The 21,941-nt window shown below is 43.5% G+C and overlaps 1 protein-coding gene and 1 pseudogene across 1 annotated transcript in view; one reads left to right on the top strand and one right to left on the bottom strand.

The window, feature by feature from the left end:
- The window catches only part of LOC124595948 (lachesin-like), a 1,154,458-nt gene that overhangs the window by 485,355 nt on the left and 647,162 nt on the right, over positions 1–21,941 (top strand). The window lies entirely within an intron of this gene.
- LOC124555027 lies at positions 10,157–10,274 on the bottom strand (annotated as a pseudogene).

The following is a 21,941-nucleotide window of genomic DNA, read 5'->3' as shown; positions in this document are numbered from 1 at the left end:
TTTCCTTGTGATTCCCAATTCTGTATAAAGAGACCAGCTCTCATGTCATCATTCGTACAGAAACGAAGATATCTGAAAGGAGTTGAAAATTTGGGGTGTGAAAGAAAAACTGGGCCGAAACAGGAATAAACGGAATGAAAATCTACAAATTATGGATCCACAGAGACTACCATATCATTCTAAGATCCGTAAACCAAAAGGGAGGAGAGATCCTTCCAGACTTAAGAAACAATGGGAACCATAACAGGCCGCAGTTTGCCTAACATGAAAAGTGCAGAAGAAGAACAACAACAAGACAAAGACTTCCATAGTGGAAGCATCTGAACTACCTACCACTGCGTAAAACGCTGGTGTATTGTTACTGTAGACATCCACAACTTGAGCATGGACTTTGCAGCGTTGTTCCCCTTCAGATGATGGAAACGATCACTGCGTGATAACACGCCTTATCAAGCACTGCCGTTTGGCTCCTCTAGCGGCATGCTGCGATCCCAGGGCTGAAGACGTATACCAGTAAACAAATTAAAAATTACTTTACATGGATTTATTTTTTCGAATTGATAATTGAAACTTTAAGCCTGCCCCAGATAAATGTTCTATATCTTTTTTACTTTGAAGAGCACTGCAGAGGGCAGTTAGTGTGGTACTACTACATGTTAGAACCCATTTCATTCGTGTATGGAACAATGGAAGAATACGTATACGCTTGGTGTAATTAGTCTAATTCTGTCCTTACACCCCCTGTGTGAGCTGAGAATATTTACAGTTATAGTCTTAACACTAGTTCTTGAAATTCCATCAGGTGGATTTGCGGTGAAATTGGTGTACATCTTCAAGAGCCTGCCACATTTTAACATTTCCATGACGCTCTCCTGTGAATCAAACAAATCTGGACCATTCACACCCCTCCTTCATTTTATACCCTGTTAATCCTATTTGGTATTGGTCTCACACAATTGAGCAATAGTTTGATGGATGCACAAGTTATTTGTAAGCCACTGCAAGGTGACCCTGGTTTAAATGAGATGCAAGCCTGGCAGACGGCGTAAAAATGAAAAGTCCCCTCCAAAAAAATAAATGAGGAGACTTATGACTACTAAATGAGACATGTATCGCAATTACATTGATTTATTCCCATAAAATTACTGACGAAACAAATGACAAACAGTGACAACATTAATGAATAAGGCCTTGGCATATCTGACAAAGGGGTTAGGGCGAAAGATACTGACAATCGAGCAACTGAATTAACTGTAATCGCGAAGTGGCCAATCATGATGTTAATTGAATGCAGATAGTACTACAGTATATGTTGATGGAATTGAAAACAGGCTTTTCACTGATGCGAACTACAAATCCTCAAAGTGAAGCCTGAGGTGACCAATACGTTGCAAAACGACTTTATTGTCCGTACGCCTATTCTTATGGTTGCTGCTCCATCTCACCGTAGTGCTGTAAGTGGAGGCTGAAGTAGTAGCAAAATCATCGCTGGCGAAACTAACGGCCGTCGTCAATGGTAAAGTACAAATCAACCCTAAAGTTCCTCTATATATCAGCTCTGACGGTGGCAGGCCAGTGGCTCAGTGACCTGGCGACGGGGTTGAAGATGACATAATAGTTCAAGATGATGATGAAGTGACTTCTGTTTGAATATTTACTACTAGGAAACCTCGTATTGCCATGTTTTGTGGCTCTTACTGAATTCGGATTGGCTGGCTTCCAAATCTCCTGATTGCCAACCAATAAAAATGTATCTTAGAACACGCTCGCCCCCATCCATGGGCTCTCCTCTGTTTGGTTAACCAATAATGTTCGCCCTGGCATCTTACACAGATGAAAGTCGCTTCACTCTCTATCTCTTTCTGTTACCCATGAGGCAGTCTTCGTCGGCATAACCGAACTACTATGTCTGACCTGAAGTTTATTTGACCCTATACTACGCAACACCATTCCCCATAGTCCCAAAATTTTTTATATCACCAAAAGATTTTATTATTGACTCTTTTCATTATGTCTTGTGCAATTATAGCTCCCTTAACATTTTCCAGCCCAAAATTTTTATGGGAAATATTTGTCACACTGCACAATAGACCGTATAAAATACTGGATGGCAGGACATGTTGTTAATATTATAATTTAATTTAATTTATACGTTCAAGTTCCAAAATCTCTTTTATTTTCATTTTCATGGAATATTCTGCGTTGCCGAATAAATATGTATAAGTCACTTCTGTACGTTCTGGTTGTTATATGCTATAAAAAAATCATCTGATGCATTAAAGAGTACATTGTGTAAAATTGTTAATTCCTTTTCACAATATAATGGAAAAAAGCAACTGAAATTATTAGTTAACTCAGTTTCTAAGTTTTTACATGTGAAATCTTCTGAAACAATCTCTATCTTTCGAAAAAATGTTCAAATGTGTGTGAAATCGTATGGGACTTAACTGCTAAGGTCATCAGTCCCTAAGCTTACACACTTCCTAACCTAAATCATCCTAAAGGCAAACACACACACCCATGCTCGAGGGAGGACTCCAACCTCTGCCGGGATCAGCAATTTCTGTCTTTATTTAAGCAGAAAAATACTTCAGATTTTTCATTCCACGCGTATGACCTCATCTTTGTCTTTTTTTTGACAAGTCATCTTTACTTGGGGCTCGTCACTTTGGTCTATTTTCCCTGCCAATACTAGTCCACCCGCAGTTAATGCTTGGAGGGAACACAGAAGAATAAAAAAAAAACTTGCAGTTCTTACGGTATTTGAGCCAACTGTTGACTACTGGAAGTGCAATTTTGTCCCAGAAGATGTAAAAATACCACCTCTTTGATTTTATGTGGTATTTGTATAGTGATGATAACATGTACATCAGATCAATATCACTTATACAGGTTTCTGTAAGCTGGGATAACAGATCGTCTTGGGACTTACACATATTCTCTTTGTGATTTGTCCCATCTGTTTGCATTATCCTGGGGCTCAACACCAATGAAAGCTGACAGCAGAGTAAAAGATTTGCTTTCATACCATCTCACTACTATGAGTCAGCGTTTGTGGTGTACTGGGCCTTCGTATCTTTTTCGTTATGAAGGTCACAATCTTTCAGCCTATTTACTCTTACTGTTGCAGTGAGATAGATACATCTGCTCAACAGATACTGAACAACTACGAATATCGCTCGTAAAAAAATTTGTCGGCATATACCTTGAAATTGTGGTTTTCTTGCAACGTGTCCGTTAATTTTACGACCACTCCATATGCTAGCCCATTTCCTCTTCTTTCTTCATTCTTTACATGTTTTCCTCCTGCACCCTGATAAATGTGAAAGTCATGTAATTAACCAGAAGCTCCTGCCCCACCCAACATTTTGAATCCCCATCTTACAGGTTTGTTTTGTATAAATTGTTTCTAAGAGCTTCTCTCTTTAAAAGCATTCATTGCCCCATCCACTCTGCGGTGTTCTTCTGGAATTTCCTTCAAACAATTTTTTTCTGAATTGATTCAGCCATGGACGAATTTTCCAGAACATCATTAGTTTCAGTTTCATCAGTTGCTAATAAATTTTTTCGAAGTGGAAGACGCTCAACAGTTTTTTATATCTATTTCGTTACAAACCAATCGGTGGGCCATGTGGGTCTCCCAGTAGCAGCGAATGCTAGGCGTTTGAGCAACTTCCATTCTTGGGTACACGCCTAAAATTTGATCCACTTCCGACTTAATTGTGTTTACTGTTGTTTCGGGGTTTTGTACGTCTTACTGATTTGACTGGCCTGCCAAGTTGTGAAGCACTTCACCCATCACCAGATTTCTGAAATGTTTGAGAGGACTCATTAGTCCAGTAGGAGCTGGTACAGGAAGAGGAACTAACGGCTCAATGACTGGTGCAAAATCTCTCTTCTTCCACTGTAGTCTATCAAATGTTTCTGAACTGTCGTCCCCTGTATGGACTCTTCAACTTCTTTAGCGGAACAACCTTCAGCATAATATTCAGCAGAAAAAGGAATATTAGGGGATACTTGTTAACGTCCTGACATGTCTCTCGTCTTAACTGCAATTGTTTCATCAGAGCCATCATCTACATCCTATGAGTACAAGTGTCTTATGTCGCTGACATCGGATCGTCCAGAATAGAAAGTGTATCTTTAATGGATATCTACAAAACCGATAAAGAATCATTGTCACTTTAATTTTATCAAAAGTTCCATTGTTTCATGAAATGAAATAATTTGGGATTCATCGACAAGTGTATTACTCATTTCCTCATCCCCAAACAATATTCACAATTTGTGGCATGGAAACATATAATAATATATTAAAATATTAAAACACACCGCAATAATATGAAGACAATGAATGCAACAATGTTACCTAGTGTGACATGGCTGTCCTTAGCAACGGCTGGAGACGAAAGTACCTAGGTGCGCTTTGTCCGCATCATAGACCCATATGAACGTCACAAGAGATCTCGAAGAAGGTGTTTTAAGATGTGCCACTTCAGGCATTAAGCAGAAAGGAAGCAAATTGTAGTCTCTGCAGCACTTCAAACCCAGTGTAACACATCTGTCATGCAAGGCATTTTATGAGAACCAATCCGTGCAATTCTAAACTCGCGTAAAAATTTGCTTTTTTATGGAGTCAACAAATCCAGCAACGTCGTCAAAGGCTCAAAACTGCGAGTCGCCATTCCGTTTTCGAGATGTTTATCTGTGGTGTCCGGTGCCGTCCGTCCTGCTTTTGTGCACAATAGTGCTTTCTGTTAAAACGTTTTTCTCTTTATCGGTTGTGAAATGTTGGTGGCGGGAACACATGGCACAGAAGGTCCTATCTGTGCACCCACAAATCTTTACGCATCACAGGGCAGCGTCACAAAAAACTGCCTCGCTTTGATCTACTGACTCTCACCTCTGCCTTGGGAGGCCTTCTGCGAAATTTCTCTAAGGTTGGTGGCCAACCCTCACTGTGCCTACACCATCGAGAAAGCTTTCAACGTTCTCTCACTTCTATAGGGCACGCAAATCTGAATCAAGAGTAAATGAAGAGTAAAGTTACATTAGTCAATTACTGACAGTTACAAGTACTGTGGTTTTTCATATGAAAACATAGATTCCAGAGACCTACCATTTCAAATCTAAAAAGTCAATGATGTATGTAAGCAGACTGGAGTGACAAATTAAAATCTGTACAAAGTCCAGGTTTCGAACCCGGGTTTTCTGCTCACTAGGCAGATACGCTAACCCTACGACACCCTGACACAGTGGCTTTACACAATCCATCAACTATGCTAGCATACCTACGTCCTCAATCGCCAATCCTAATTTCCATTCACGCCTCATCCCACTTGATTCCCCCTTAAATACACTCCTGGAAATTGAAATAAGAACACCGTGAATTCATTGTCCCAGGAAGGGGAAACTTTATTGACACATTCCTGGGGTCAGATACATCACATGATCACACTGACAGAACCACAGGCACATAGACACAGGCGACAGAGCATGCACAATGTCGGCACTAGTACAGTGTATATCCACCCTTCGCAGCAATGCAGGCTGCTATTCTCCCATGGAGACGATCGTAGAGATGCTGGATGTAGTCCTGTGGAACGGCTTGCCATGCCATTTCCACCTGGCGCCTCAGTTGGACCAGCGTTCGTGCTGGACGTGCAGACAGCGTGAGACTACGCTTCATCCAGTCCCAAACATGATCAATGGGGGACAGATCCGGAGATCTTGCTGGCCAGGGTAGTTGACTTACACCTTCTAGAGCACGTTGGGTGGCACGGGATACATGCGGACGTGCATTGTCCTGTTGGAACAGCAAGTTCCCTTGCCGGTCTAGGAATGGTAGAACGATGTGTTCGATGACGGCTTGGATGTACCGTGCACTATTCAGTGTCCCCTCGACGATCACCAGTGGTGTACGGCCAGTGTAGGAGATCGCTCCCCACACCATGATGCCGGGTGTTGGCCCTGTGTGCCTCGGTCGTATGCAGTCCTGATTGTGGCGCTCACCTGCACGGCGCCAAACACGCATACGACCATCATTGGCACCAAGGCAGAAGCGACTCTCATCGCTGAAGACGACACGTCTCCATTCGTCCCTCCATTCACGCCTGTCGCGACACCACTGGAGGCGGGCTGCACGATGTTGGGGCGTGAGCGGAAGACGGCCTAACGGTGTGCGGGACCGTAGCCCAGCTTCATGGAGACGGTTGCGAATGGTCCACGCCGATACCCCAGGAGCAACAGTGTCCCTAATTTGCTGGGAAGTGGCGGTGCGGTCCCCTACGGCACTGCGTAGGATCCTACGGTCTTGGCGTGCATCCGTGCGTCGCTGCGGTCCGGTCCCAGGTCGACGGGCACGTGCACCTTCCGCCGACCACTGGCGACAACATCGATGTACTGTGGAGACCTCACGCCCCACGTGTTGAGCAATTCGGCGGTACGTCCACCCGGCCTCCCGCATGCCCACTATACGCCCTCGCTCAAAGTCCGTCAACTGCACATACGGTTCACATCCACGCTGTCGCGGCATGCTACCAGTGTTAAAGACTGCGATGGAGCTCCGTATGCCACGGCAAACTGGCTGACACTGACGGCGGCGGTGCTCAAATGCTGCGCAGCTAGCGCCATTCGACGGCCAACACCGCGGTTCCTGGTGTGTCCGCTGTGCCGTGCGTGTGATTATTGCTTGTACAGCCCTCTCGCAGTGTCCGGAGCAAGTATGGTGGGTCTGACACACCGGTGTCAATGTGTTCTTTTTTCCATTTCCAGGAGTGTATATACATGAAAGATTTTTGAGACTTGAAAAGGTCTCAGGAACTGTATGGCTACATTTAATTAAAGCAACTTTGCCTGAGTTTCAGGCAGGATCTCGTATTTCGTTTGATACTGAGGTACTATTCCAATTCAGCTGCAGTGCCTCAGCAATGTTTTTCGAGTTTGAGGGAATACGAAGTGGGCTGAAGCGTGAATGGGAATTTGGATTCAGGAAGGCGGTTTGTTAGGGCAGTCCGTGCAGTAGTGGAAGGGCATTATGCCACGGTGGCATAGTGGTTAGCGCATGTGCTTAGTGAGCACCAGACCTATTTTCGAGTCCTGACGTTGGTACAAATTTTCGTTCGACTCTTCAGTCTGTATTTTATTATGAATTTTTTTACATTGTGTGACCAACTTCCAGAAAAATGGTCGCGTAACACAAGCTCCTGTATAAAAACTTGTATATATACTGACTGCATTTTCGCAGTATCTTGCCAGTAACAGAAATTAGCCACCAACCTTACCTACGACTGAGCTTATGTGATCATTTCATTCACTATTCCTACAAATTGTTGCACGAGCTGACTAATTGTACATGGGTTGGATAAGAAGTAGCGGAAACATTGTTATAATTCCTACCAGACGTTACTGACTGACATTCAATGCATTGCATAATCGCCCTGCATCTCGATCAGGTTTCCTCACTCACCGTCAGCTCATACATCTTTGGCGATGTCTCGCAAGTATAGCCCTATGGCATGGACAATGCCTTCTCCTGTGTTGTAGCGCGCGCCACGAAGAGGTTTCTTCATATTGACGAACAGGTCATAATCGCACGGTCTCATATCAGGTGAATACGGTGGTTGTTCCAGTACCACTTACCCCCACGTATGCAGGAGCTCCTACACGTGGTTCGCCGTGTTGCTTATTGCATTCTTATGAAGGATGATGGAATGTAATGCCAAAAGGTGCGGTGGCTTTCGTTCTACTGCAGGACGAAGATGATGTCGCAAGAAATCGTAGCAGTGACTGAAATGCCTGGGCTAGCGGGACAGAGCGGATTGGATTGTGGAAAGGGGCTAAAATAAGTTGCCCTCAGTTGCACTCAACATACAAACTTTATTCATCAACACGAAAATGCAAAACACTCAAAACTTTAATCGACCTCCTGTGATTAACTTTAGGTCGGCTGAAGGCCACACTCAAAATCCAAGACACAAGCCCTAAGCAAGAAATTGAAATACAAGGTTCTTATGGAGGTTCCACCCAAGAATATTTTCTAAATCTCCAACCTAAACAGGCTGAAGGTCTTAGCAATTTAATTTTAATGGAATTTGGCAGGAGGTCGCATATTAAGCAATAAGAAGAGTTTCAATCAAAAGGCAAAAGGCCTTATCTTAAAACATTTCATGCAAAATTCGGCTGAAGGTTCCATACAAAAGCATAACAATCTTACGCTTTAAGGGCAAGACAAGAACATTAATTTAAGAGATATTAAAACTCAGCTGAAGGCCGCACATCAACAAATAATTTAACGGCTTAAGCTCTAGAAAGAAGAGTTTCAATTTTAAAAGGCAGAAGGCCGTATCTTAAAACATCTCATGCAAAATTCGGCTGAAGACCCCACATAAAAGAATAACAATCTCATGCCTTAAGGGCAAAACAAGAACATTAATTTAAGAGATACTGATACTCGGCTGAAGGCCACACATCAACAAAATAACTAAAACCCAAAGAGGGAAATTACTATGTAAGACACTAGGAACAGCGCTCAGACGATTCCAAGGGTTGGCCTGGGATTGTAACACTAACGCCCGTTTATGTGAGACATGCAGCCTGTCCAACGACTTCTTAATCTGAAGGCTACCCAACCGACAGACAGCCGACCGACCAATCAACAAAATCAGTTCTGCTCCACGCAAACAGCAAAACGACCACAAGATTTCAATACAACGACACACAGAGTATTGGCGCCCACGACGACCAACGACACCTCAGCTGTCGAACTACACGCCGCCCTGGACAGCAACAACACGACTAGGAAAATACACTGCCGAAAATTACGTCAACGACCAGGGCGGGTAACCGGAACGCCAACGGCCACAAGACAGAAGATACCGTCGGTCAACTTCAATAAATGGGAATAATTTAAGTTAAACTCCACAGGAAGACGGCTGGAATCTTAGCCGATTTGAATGCGTACACGTTGTTGCTCGTGGGAATGTCCCAAAAGCGACAACCAGGATCAAACGAAGAAATGTAAACAGTTGAGGCTCGATAGTAGGTTAAGTGAGGACTCAACTTTCATGTCCAAGATCGGTGGGCGACGAACTTCGTAGCACTCGCAAGCAGCACCTCACACTCCAACCGCGCGTGCACACCGCCAGCGGCCCCGGCCAGAGTATGCGTGACGGAGACTTCCTTGCTACTCCACGCCAACGGACCGACTGGTCACACACCGCCCAGCTGGCAACTATATCCACCACACCAAAGATAGTACAGCAGTTCTAGTATCGATACACGCTGCTGCCGCGCGGGATTAGCCGAGCGGTCTCAGGCGCTGCAGTCGTGGATTGTGCTGCTGGTCCCGGCGGAGGTTCGAATCCTCCCTCGGGCATGGGTGTGTGGGTTTGTCCTTAGGATAATTTAGGTTAAGTAGTGTGTAAGCTCAGGGACTGATGACCTTAGCAGTTAAGTCACATAAGATTTCACACACATTTGAACATTTTTGATACACGCTGCTGCTGCCACTCACGGAGAGGACAGTAACTCTATCGCGATAACCGCTGGAGAAATAAAACCACAGGACTGCAACCGAGGTTTAACCCAAGACATGCATGACTCGAGCCAGCCACGGCTCAGTGACCTTCGATTAGGAAACTTAAACTGGCCTCCCGCACTTTCAGACAGTAAACACTGCAACTATTTCAAAAGACAGCTGGCGCCTCTCACTGCACTACTTCATCTGATCTTATGCTGTCAGATACAGACAGCGGTCATGCCAATTAATGTACGTTCTTCACTGTCGAGCAGTGCTGCCTTTACTTTATATCCAACCCTAGTAATTGCCAATTATTGATGTTGCAGTCATAGAATATTATGTTCTTTTTTTCGTATTGTGACGTGCGGAATTTTACGTTTGTATACGTTTCAGTAGCAGTTGTAAGCCTCATAACTGAGTCAAAAGTGAATGAAGCAGTCCGTCATCAGGCCACAAGTAGCCCATCAGGACCATTCGACCGCCGTGTCATCCTCAGCTGAGGATGCGGATAAGAGGGGCGTGGGGTCAGCACACCACTCTCCCGGTCGTTACGATGGTTTTCTTTGACCGGAGCCGCTATTATTCGGTCGAGTAGCTCCTCAGTTAGCATCACGAGGCTGAGTGCACCCCGAAAAATGGCAAAACCACGTGGCGGCCCGGATGGTCACCCATCCAAGTGCCGCCCACGCCCGACAGCGCTTTACTTCGGTAATCTGATGGAAACCGGTGTATCCACTGCGGTAAGGCCGTTGCCGTAGTGAATGAAACTGACACTAAAATAACTATTCGGATGTTTGTATAAAATCTTACAAAAATACGGTAATTACCATCGATACACTCGTGGGTTTTTTCTGTTAACCGGGTGCGAATTCATGTTTTCCATGAGGGGTGGAGTTACTGCGATAGTATCTCGAGGGTAAATAACGGCATTACAGTTTTCGTGCATCAGCACGCAACTTGTACGAGAGAAGGCATAAACTAATGAATGTGGAAACACATCGGCGGGACAAAGAGCCACGCAAGACGGGCCACGTGTCTTTGTGCGGGCCCGCGCTGCTTTAATTAACGGCGGGCGCGATGCGAGCGCAGCGTGGCTCACCTGTTCCCGCGTGCGTAGGCAAGGCGCGGCCACTCCGCTAATTGGTGCCGCCGCGCCGCAGTGGTTGCGTGTCTCCCGTATCGGGTCGCTGTATCCAGTTCGGGAGGTTTCGCCGTTTTCCGATGATAAAGTAGTACTCCAGGAAATACGCTCGCTGAACACGCGGAGAAGCGCCGAGCGGTGCAAAATTTTAATTCGGCTTACACACCGGTACTATAATGGCTTTCGACTTCCAGCCGGACTAATTAACGGAATTGGGGGGGATCCTCCGAGAGCGTGGCCAACGTAGCCCGGGCGTCAACACTTCTACAGCCGGGGGTGCGCTGACTTTTCTGTGGAAGGTGTGGGGCAGTTACAGCCAATTTCCGTTTCTAATCAAAATATTCTCGTGTAGTACGAGGGTCACTCCAAAAGAAATACACACTATATTTTTTAAAATCCATCTTTTATTCTACATGTTTGAAAGTTTTACAGTTTGTAGATACATCCTTTAGGAACAATATTTTCATTTCTCCACATAATTTCCATCCCTCTCAACTGCCTTACACCATCTTGGAACCAGCGCCTGTATACGGCGCGGTATACCTGTTGGAGCCACTGTTTGGCAGCGTGCACAAGGGAGTCATCATCTTCAAATCTTGTTCCACGAAGAGAGTCTTTCAGTTTCCCAAAGAGATGATAGTCACATGGACCCAGGTCAGGACTGTAAGGCGGGTGTTTCAGTGTTGTCCGTCCGAGTTTAGTGATCGCTTCCATGGTTTTTTGACTGACATGTGGCAAAACATCTTGCTCTTGCCGATGTGGTCGAACACGACTTGAAGTTTCTTCAGTGTCGTCACACATACATCAGAGTTTATGGTCGTTCCACTTGGCATGATGTCCACAAGCAAGAGTCATTCGGGATCGAAAAACACCGTAGCCATAAATTTTCCAGCAGAAGGTGTAGTTTTGAATCTTTTTTTCTTGGGTGTGGCTCCACTGATTACCTCTTCGTCTCTGGTGAAAAATGATGGAGCCATGTTTCATCATCTGTCACAATTCTTACACGAAATTCATCTCCACCATTTCGTACTGTTCCAAAAGTTTGCTGCATACCGTTTTTCTTGTTTCTTTGCGAGCCACTGTCAACATCCTGGGAACCCACCTGGCACTAACCTTTTTTAACGCCAACACTTTCAGTATTCTACAAACACTTCCTTCCACAACCCCAACGTAGCGTGACAATTCGTTCACTGTGATGCGTCTGTCAGCAGTCACCAACTCGTTAACTCTCTGCACATTGTCTGGAGTATGTGGAGTACAAGGCCCGCCGCTGCGAGGGCAATCCTCAATATTGCCGTGCCCGCTTTCATCACTTAACCTTCTTGCCCACCAACTAACTGTACTGCGATCGACAGCAGCATCTCCATACACCTTTGTCAACATCTTGTGGATGTTTCCCACTGTCTCGTTTTCACAGCACAGGAATTCTATGACAGCATGTTGCTTCTGACGAAAGTCAAGTGTAGCAGCCATCTTGAAGACATGCTGTGACGACACCACTCACGGGAACAGGTTGAACTAGTTTGAAAACAAGCGGGAAGGATGTATCTACACACTGTAAAACTTTAACACACGCAGAATGAAAACTGAATTATTACAAAAATAGTGCGCATTTCGTTTGGAGTGACCATCGTATATCTAGCCAGGTTTATGACTGCATTGAAAATTCTCTCATCGGCAGCAGCACGTCGTTCTGGAGGGAGACTCATCTACAGATACTGATGTCACATCTGGTACGCCCAAGGTGAATGAAGTAGGGACATTACTGTGAATGTTTTAAGTGGAACGACCCCGTGAAACTAATAATATGAAAGGTAGACATTATTCTGAGATTCTACCAAGACTACTTAAGAAGCGTAAAAGAATTTAGTTTACCCGCAAAGGAAGTAGCTTACAAAACCCAACTCTCACAACAAGACAGACAAGCAAACCAAGGATATATCTATGACGTACGCACTGTATCTCCTAAGCTGCTGCCAGCCCGCCCCCTTTCGGGCTAATTGAAATTCAATAAAGAAAAAAAAAAAAAGAAAAGCACTGTATCTACTAACTAAATGGCCATGGTGATTTATTGGATAGAGCTCTAGACTCCGACCATGGAGTTTCCAGGTTCAGTACCGGATGGGAGTGTGGAGGTTTTCCTGTTCTAATCCCTCCAGGATGGCTGTAAGTCCATTCAGTCTACTGTCAAAATGGTTAATGGGGATTTTTCCACGTGATTTAAAGGCGGCCGGCCGCCCTCCCCCTCCTAGTGCAGCGGTGCTAGGAGGACTGCACTGTACTTGCCATCAGGGCGATAGTCTGGACACAAGCTTGCACTATATGCTTTATCATTACCATCCAAGTGCTCTTCGACTTGATGTCCAGTTAGGCTAGAGCCATCGAGGCTGAATATCACAGCAGCTCTGAGTACTAAATTTAGCACCCTGTATACTCCCAGTGAATCACATGTTGTTCCTGTTATTTTGTTATTGGTTATTTTTCCTGGTATTGCTTTTTAAATGGCTAGCGAAGTGAGGTTGCTTGATCTTTATAGAGCCCTTCGCTGTAAGGTGAGGTGTGATATACGGCCGGCCGCGGTGGCCGAGTGGTTCTAGGCGCTTCAGTCCGGAACCAGGCGACTGCTACGGTAGCAGGTTCGAATCCTACCTCGGATGTGTGTGGTGCCCTTAGGTTAGTTAGGTTTAAGTAGTTATAGGGGGCTGATGACCTCAGATGTTAAGTCTCATAGTGCTCAGAGCTGTTTGAACCATTCGTGATGTACGTTACACCACGTAGATAGAATATTGTAAACTTGAGATACTTTCAGCCTATCGCATAAGCTGTTGTACCTGTTGTACCGAACATTAACTGCGTTTAACTTTGCAGCTCACGAAAATATGTTAGTTATTGTCGTGTGTCTTCTGTAAAATAGCCTTAGTCAGTTTTAAATTAAATCATTTAATTGTAGTTATATTTTTGGAGCAACTGTGAGCGTCAGATATTTTAATTAGACCGATGAGCAAAAACGTTGTGATCTCTGCCCACCGCGAGACTGAATTTTGCCTGCTGGCGTTGACGGGTGCGTGAAGCGGTAAGAAAAGCATACAAGTGAGGTAAATGCGAATGGGGAATAATTCTAGCGACTATACGGGCCGCAAATAGGGAAATCTGCTGAAGTAAGCGCATCCGACGTTGGACAGATCGTTCTGAACCAGCGCCTGGGAGCGAAAAATCAGAAACAATGTGGCTGGTTGGCTGTTTGCAAGCTACTATTGGGCGCGTCTGTGGAAAATGGTTGAAGGACGATGAAATCACTAGTAGGGGACAAGGTGTCGGACGTCCACGTCTCATCAAAGAACTTGGAGCTGAGAAGCTTGCCCGCACATTAAAGCAGGGTAGGCGACGATCTGTAGCATATCTGACGACAGAGTAGAATGTTTATATGGACGTGGTGTCTGTTCTTTCGGACATGTGGTAAGAATGTCTTCCACGACTAATGAGTGTGTTAGGGTGGGACACTACGATTGTAGTGTGTGGACATACAAGGTGAGAATGTGGGTCTCACAGGAGGCGTGCGCGAGATAGTCCTTGCAGTCGTATTATCCTCTGTGCCCTCGGTGGCTCAGATGGATAGAGAGTCTGCCGTGTAAGCAGGAGATCCCGGGTTCGAGTCCCGGTCGGGAAACACATTTTCACCTATCCCCGTTGATATATATCAACGCCCGTCAGCAGCTGAAGGTATTAATATAATTCTAATTTCGAGTATAATGCTGATGTAGAGAAAAAGTTTCAAAGCACACAGTTCAGCGCGCTTTGCCTTATTGAACTGTGGGCTCCGCAGGAGGCGACCCCCATGTGTTCCCTCGTTTGCTCATCGATATTGTCAACTACGATTGTAGTTTGCTCGGAATCATCGAGACTGGATTGCAGATCAGTAAAACACTGTCGCCTGGTTTGACAAATTACGTTTATTATTATACCAGATCGAACATCGTGGTTTTCTTGAGATAGAACGTTGAGGTATGTATGCCTCTGCCTATGCATTTTATGCCATCAGCAATACCGTAAAATACCCCATGTAAGATTTTCATATTCTCTACGTGGCTAAACTATTAGTCATACAGAAAAATAAGCAGGACCTTTTTGTGGGAAATTTAATTTAGTTAAACCTTATACCGGGATACGTTTTCACTAGAGACCATAGTTTACGAATTATTGAAGAAAGAGTACAAAATTCACCTTCAAACACGTTTTTCTTGAGTAATTCGAAACTGTGGCCTCCAGTAGAAACGTATCCCCGTACATAAATTAATTACATTAAACTTCTTACAGAAGGGTCCTGTTCATTTTTTTTCCTGTAGGACTTTTTGTTTGCACGTAGCGAGGGAGGGAATAGGAGAAATTCGCATGTAGTTTTCGAAGGCATTGCAGGTTGCATAATAAACAAAAGCATAGGCTCTTGAATCATCCTGTATACCGTGATATGTACGGAGATATTAAGGACCAAGCATGAATGAACTGTTCTCCGAAAGAGAATATGTGTAACATTCTCTTAAGTCACAAATTTAGAACCACCAGAAACATTTTAAATGACTATTTTGCTTACAATAATAAGAAAAGAATTTCTGCATACTTCTGAAAGCTGCCAGCGAAGAAATACACTACTGGGCATCAAAATTGCTACACCAAGAAGAAATGCAGATGATAAACGGGTATTCAATGGACAAATATATTATACTAGAACCGACATGTGATTACATTTTCACGCAATTTGGATTCATAGATCCTGAGAAATCAGTGCCCAGAACAACCACCTCTGGCCGTAATAACGGCCTTGATACGCCTGGGCATTGAGTCAAACAGAGCTTGGATGGCGTGTACAGGTACAGCTGCCCATGCAGCTTCAACACGATACCACAGTTCATCAAGAGTAGTGACTGGCGTATTGTGACGAGCCAGTTGCTCGGCCACCATTGACCATACTTTTCAGTTGGTGAGAGGTCTGGCGAATGTGTTGGCCAGGGCAGCAGTCGAACATTTTCTGTACCCAGAAAGGCCTGTGCAGAACCTGCAACATGCGGTCGTGCATTATCCTGCTGAAATGTAGGGTTTCGCAGGGATCGAATGAAGGGTAGAGCCACAGGCCGTAACACATCTGAAATGTAACGTCCACTATTGAAAGTGCCGTCAATGCGAACAAGAGGTGACCGAGACGTGTAATCAATGGCACCCCATACCATCACGCCGGGTGATACGCCAGTATGGCGATGACGAATACACGCTTCCAATAAGCGTTTACCGCGATGTCGCCAAACACGGATGCGACCATCATGATGCTGTAAACAGATCCTGGATTCATCCAAAAAAGATGACGTTTTGCCATTCGTGCATCCAGGTTCGTCGTTGAGCACACCATCGCAGTCACTCCTGTCTGTTATGTAACGTCAAGGGTATCCGCAGCCGTGGTCTCCGAGCTGATAGTCCATGCTACTGCAAACGTCGTCGAACTGCTCGTGCAGATGGTTTTTGTCTTGCAAACGTCCCCATCTGTTGACTCAGGGATCGAGATGTGGCTGCACGATCCGTTACAGCCATGCGGGTAAGATGCCTGTCATCTCGACTGCCAGTGATACGAGGCCGTTGGGATCCAGCACGGCGTTCCGTATTATCCTACTGAACCCATCGATTCCATATTCTGCTATCTGTCATTAGATCTCGACAACGCGACAGCAATGTCGCGATACGATAAACCGTAATCGCGATAGGCTACAATTCGACATTTATGAAAGTCGGAAAATTGGTGGTACGCAATTTTCCTCCTTACACGAGGCATCAGGACAACGTTTCACCAGGTAACGTCGGTCAACTGCTGTTTCTGTATGAGAAATCGGTTGGAAGCTTTTATCATGTCAGCAAGTTGTAGGTGTCACCACCGGCCCCAACCTTGTGTGAATGCTTTGATAAAGCTAACCACTTGCATATCACAGCATCTTCTCCTGTCGGCTAAATTTCGCGTCTGTAGCACGTCATCTTCGTGGCGTAGCAATTTTAATGGCCAGTAGTGTAGAAAGGTGGTCATTTTTATAGCTACTTTCAAATTACGATGGACATATCGTGATCTGTCCTCATTGAGAGCGAACACAAACCACTCAGACGTAACGGAATAGCCTCGGGAAATAAATTCACTTTAACAGCCGTACACATCTTATTCATTTGTTACTCGTACATTCCCTGATAACATTTATTATAGTCGAACTGTACTTTATTACCGGTTTGAAGTGATGGGCAAGTTGATAGCATTTCGCTGTTAAATCTACCCATTCACCACCAAAACATTGCGTTTGTCGTGATACATCACTCAGTCTTCGTAAATGTAAATAGCTTGAGTTCCTAACAAACATTGCTGGTACCTGCAAATAGCATCATGACGCTAGAATAGCAGTACTGAATGCACTTGGAAATAAAACTGCTTGGTTTCAGTTTGTGTTTGATTACACTCTATTCCAGGCGTTCTTAACTAATGATACGAGTCCTATGTTCGTTATTAGTGGACGATAATTACGTAGTACGGCATATCTGTCAGAATTGCTCTTCGTAAACGTTTAATGGCGCTGGTAATCAGACGCTTGCTGTTTATCTTTACATGATTGTGAGAGCGAGAAGTAATGTTTGATATCAATAACACTCCATTAAATGGAAATGAATGCTCCGATATTACACTGCTGGCAAGTCACAAACGATTTTGTGTGTCAGCTAAAACTGAATTATATGGTGTACTAAAAAAGGACAATGCGCTAATGTTATAATGCACGATAGCACGGAAGCATAAATTTATTTGAGCTACAGATATGGGCACCAAGGGATGGAGTATTCTTTTTTCCTTGAAATAGGGGTTTGGAAATAAAAGAAGTGCTTCAGTTACTTGAGAATGAGGGATGTATGTTTATGTGACTGTGTCGAGAGCTATGGCAATGTTATGACAGGTAAAAATCGAGGTACAGTTTTGATTGGAAGAAGTGCCAGACTACTGCTCACAGTTACTTCACTTCTGACTGATGGACGATACGTTTGACTCTCAAATATTTTTAGCAATTTTTTCATAGCAGTGAGGTATATGTTCTTTGCTGCATCGTTTCCTTATTGCAACAGCAGAAGAGGAGACAATACAAAGATACATAAAGCCAGTTTTATCGATTGAGAAGTGAAATCACCCACCAAATGAAGTGGAAATTGCTCGAGTAACTGAGTTCCTACAGGGAAGGAGGTTGGTTCAGATTCAGATTTAGATTATGTTGATTTTACTAAATCACTATAGATGAATAATGAGATGGTTTCTCGAACAATTTCGTGCAATAGAGCTGGTGTTACATATCTCGGATCCTTGATGTGGACGTTATGTAGTACTGTAAACTACTGTGTGTGAAGTGAAACCTGAATACATGATCCTTATCTAAGCACTACACCAGTTACCACAATCACTCACGTAAATAAGTATAATCAACAGAAAACAAGGAATATCATGTCACCACATTTATGGACAAAGACATTTGCGTCTATCAAGTATGTTCCAAAAATGCTTTTGCGAGAGGTATATGTGTACTACAGAAATAATTCTATTATAAACAATTGTTTATTGCGTTTGAGAAAGTTCGGTGGTTCGTTGTGGAATACGTCATTAACAAATGTAACATGAGATTACAGTTGGCTTATGTAAATACAAAAATTAATATTATCAAGACAATGGAGTATCTGAAGAAATTATTGCTGTACCTGTGTAAGAGGTCTGTTTTAAATATTTGAATGACTTCTGGTGCGCCGTATGTATGCATTACAGTGGTATGAATCCTCATATAAACAGTGCTGTAAATAAAATATGGTCACCTATTTCATTTTGAATGACATGTACTTAAAATCTTACCATTATCTGACTTATGATTTAAGGCAGGAGTGAGATTTTTCCTTTATATTTGATGATTTTGGAGAAAGCGACTTGGATTGGGTGTGGTTTTCGTAAGTTAGAAGTTTACAGATGGAACATATCACCCATACGGAGATATTCTCATCTGTGATAGTATGTGTACCTTCCTATATTTGCACGGCTTTCGTTTTGTTTTTAGCAAGTATTTTCTTGACCATAATAGTCCTTAGGACCACAGCTTGTTTCTACTTTTATCCTGTTAGTCTTTATATTTTCCTTCTTCTGTGCATCGTGGACCTGTACGACGTTTGCCCACGAGAAATGGAGTAGAATAGTAGTAAGGAGAGTGTGATATCACTGGGTTTGACGAGAATTACGCGCTGTGATGGAGTCTGTTCATTGAAAGAGAACCGTACTAAGTTCAATCCAACTCCTAAGCCTTCACTGTCAGGTTCCACTTCCATACGTATAGCCGCAATTACTTTATGCTCTAACACGAAAGTTACCTGGCAACAGTTGGGCGTGCGGTCCTGTGCAGATTAGTACACATATTATGTTTGCGGTGTCTTGCCTCCAGGACATTCTTATATTGTACGAAACCTTCCAGTACCCGTTGCTTTAATTTTCCAAGAGTACTTGATATTCTGTAGAACAGATAGTGCTTATTTAATGAATTAAACGAATCACTGTTGTACCTTATGTCACAATATTTTATTATTTTTATACGATCTAGGTTTCAGGTTGTGTGCGCATTACGCAGTACACAGCTGATTTCAAAATGACAACCAAGCATGTCAGCTGCTTAATGTGTCAGTTCTCGACTAGCACGACAAATGTTATCTCTGTTGATTAGTTGTCAGAAAGCTACATCTGTAAAGTCGGAAACGTTGTATTACAAATGTAACTGTCTCAGAATTAGTTAACAGAGATAATACTTGTAATTTTTTTATTAATTTCTGGAAAAACGGTGATGGTGCTGTAACGCTATTAAAAGCAGTATTATTTTAAAGTGTCACGGGATGAGCAATATGGTCTAACAGTTAATATAGCCACTACTATCTCTGAGGCAAACATTCCACACACTGGCAATAATGGACTGCAATTTATTAAGCATATGTCTGTTTATATTATTTCACTGAGTATCGTAGTACTTGGAGAGTGCTGTATTCAGCGGGAACAGCCCTGGGATTTTAAGGTAACTTGTAACTTTCACAGATTTTGATTGGCAGCATATTCTAGTTATTGATTGTGAGATGCAAATGAGGCTTCCATGACTCGTCGTGAAAGAGTTAGTTAGCGCTAGACGCAAATTTCTGTTAGCAAAAAGGTGGAAAATTATAGCTCTATGCTTCCACAGTCCTCACACAGTGTTTCATTACAGTATCATTTTAGTAATGAAGAACGTTATTTAACGTTACAAGAAAGTATGTAGTACAGTCCTATGAAATGTGGAAGAAACTGCACACGATGTTTGACGTGGGCCCTTTCTTGCCTGTTGCACAATGTAACGGTCATCAGCTGCTGTAGTTGAGCGTGGTCGGCCACCTCCTCTTCTTCGGACAACAGTGGCTGTGGTTTTGAATGTTCTCCTTGCACGTAAGACAAGCTGTGAGCAGTACCCTCCCCCCCCCCCCCCCCCCCCCCCCTCAAACTACACTCGTCCTACTTTCAGTTTCCCGATGGTTTCTCTCGGTGTGCAGTCTCCCAAATTTTGTCTCCGGGCCATATTGTAATGAAGAACACTACCACCACAGGGGACAGTAGCTGATCGCTGATTTCCCGTTCCTTCTATTCTTTTTGTGGGACCAGTCTCATGTGGCGCTGTAGTCACGGCTAACTCACGCCATGTGAGGTCCATTTTACTGTGCACGACTGAGAGACCTACATGCTGCCCCGTTTCATTCTTCTCCAGCGAATTGTTATTACGAGTTTCAGGTATCTCGTCCTTGAGATTTTCTGAGCTGTGTGTTATTCTGCAACCAGGCATGGGCAGCATTCAGACACCTGAGATCAGTTTCTGTGTTCAAATTGTAGTTGCTGGCAACAGTAGAAAAACAATGCATCTGAAAGTACAATGCTACTGGAGGCTTACAGATTCAAAAGCGTCTGGGATTTTCTGTAGCGAGTAGAATAGCACTGAATGGCGGAATTGTTTTGAAATTGCACATCAAATGGCTGTGTGTATATTCGCTACTATCGTCTTCCCCACAAAAACAGATGACTCAAGGTCGCATGTGTCAGCCCCTGATCCCTCAGCCCGCTTCACTTCTGACCCTGCAGTGTCGCCTTCTCAGATGCCCGCCGGTCGTTTCAGTTTGCCTCTTCCATTTGATACGTTTCCATATTTTTCCGTGAGTGTTGTTGAAGAGCAATGTTGTGCGCGCAAAGTAATTGTTAGTACATGTCTTCTTGTTCTTCTAGTATGCCATGATCGAATGAACATTAGAGAAGAAACTAAATATCTAAAAATGTAATACAGTATCTAACGTCTTAAAGCTTATCATCAGGAAAAAGACGGAAGAACCATGTGGCGTTTCAGAAGATATACTGCAAGGCTTTAACGGTGCCGTAACTTCTGTAGAGGTTATAGGTACGAGTACTCTGTTCCATTCGCCATGGAAGAGATATAATGAGAAAGCAGATTCACTCACACAGACAGTTTTAACAAGAAGTGGGCAGCAGGACTGTCTTAGAATACTAAAATAATGTAGAGCATGCTATGGCCAGTGACGTCCTTACGCAACTGCAACACAAAACCGAGTATGAGGTCTTGGAAAAATCCATTCTTCACCTTCTAAAAGATGAAGGTTATACTTAGAAAAAGTAACAATGGACTAAAGTTTTATGTGGAACGAAAGAATATTGCCGCCTCGCGAACTGCATTTGACGAAATTAGGATTTCGAAAAACTATAGGTACCAAATATATTTGTCATTTCACCAAGGGTAATGGAGGCATGAAATTAATGCAGTTTCCTACACTTGTTTGTCTAGCGTATATCGGTAATTTGGATAGTAAGTGGAATGATGACGTATATCTAAGGTCTGCAAGTATAATCGTTTGAGGAAGTAACAAATATTCTCGGTCCTGTTAAGGCGTGCGATAGGAACTAGGACCCTGAAGGGAGCATGCAAGTTCTTATGTGCACCTGGGTACATAGTTTCTTGTAAAGAAATAGCATTCATAGGTGATACCATACAAAAATGATGTATCGGAAGTTTTTAATTTTATAATGTTATTAAAATTTTTCTCGATGGAAGTTTCCACGAAGTCTAACAGCAAACAAATTAGTGAGTGACGACGTTTTTCATTATACGTGCGAAACAGTGTCACACTTATTATCGTGTTTTACTTTTTATCGCAGAATACGTTTATGTTTTC

This window comes from Schistocerca americana, chromosome 1 (genome assembly GCF_021461395.2).
Source record: "Schistocerca americana isolate TAMUIC-IGC-003095 chromosome 1, iqSchAmer2.1, whole genome shotgun sequence".
NCBI classification, from domain to species: Eukaryota; Metazoa; Arthropoda; class Insecta; order Orthoptera; family Acrididae; genus Schistocerca; species Schistocerca americana.
This window is presented reverse-complemented; position numbering and strand designations above follow the sequence as displayed.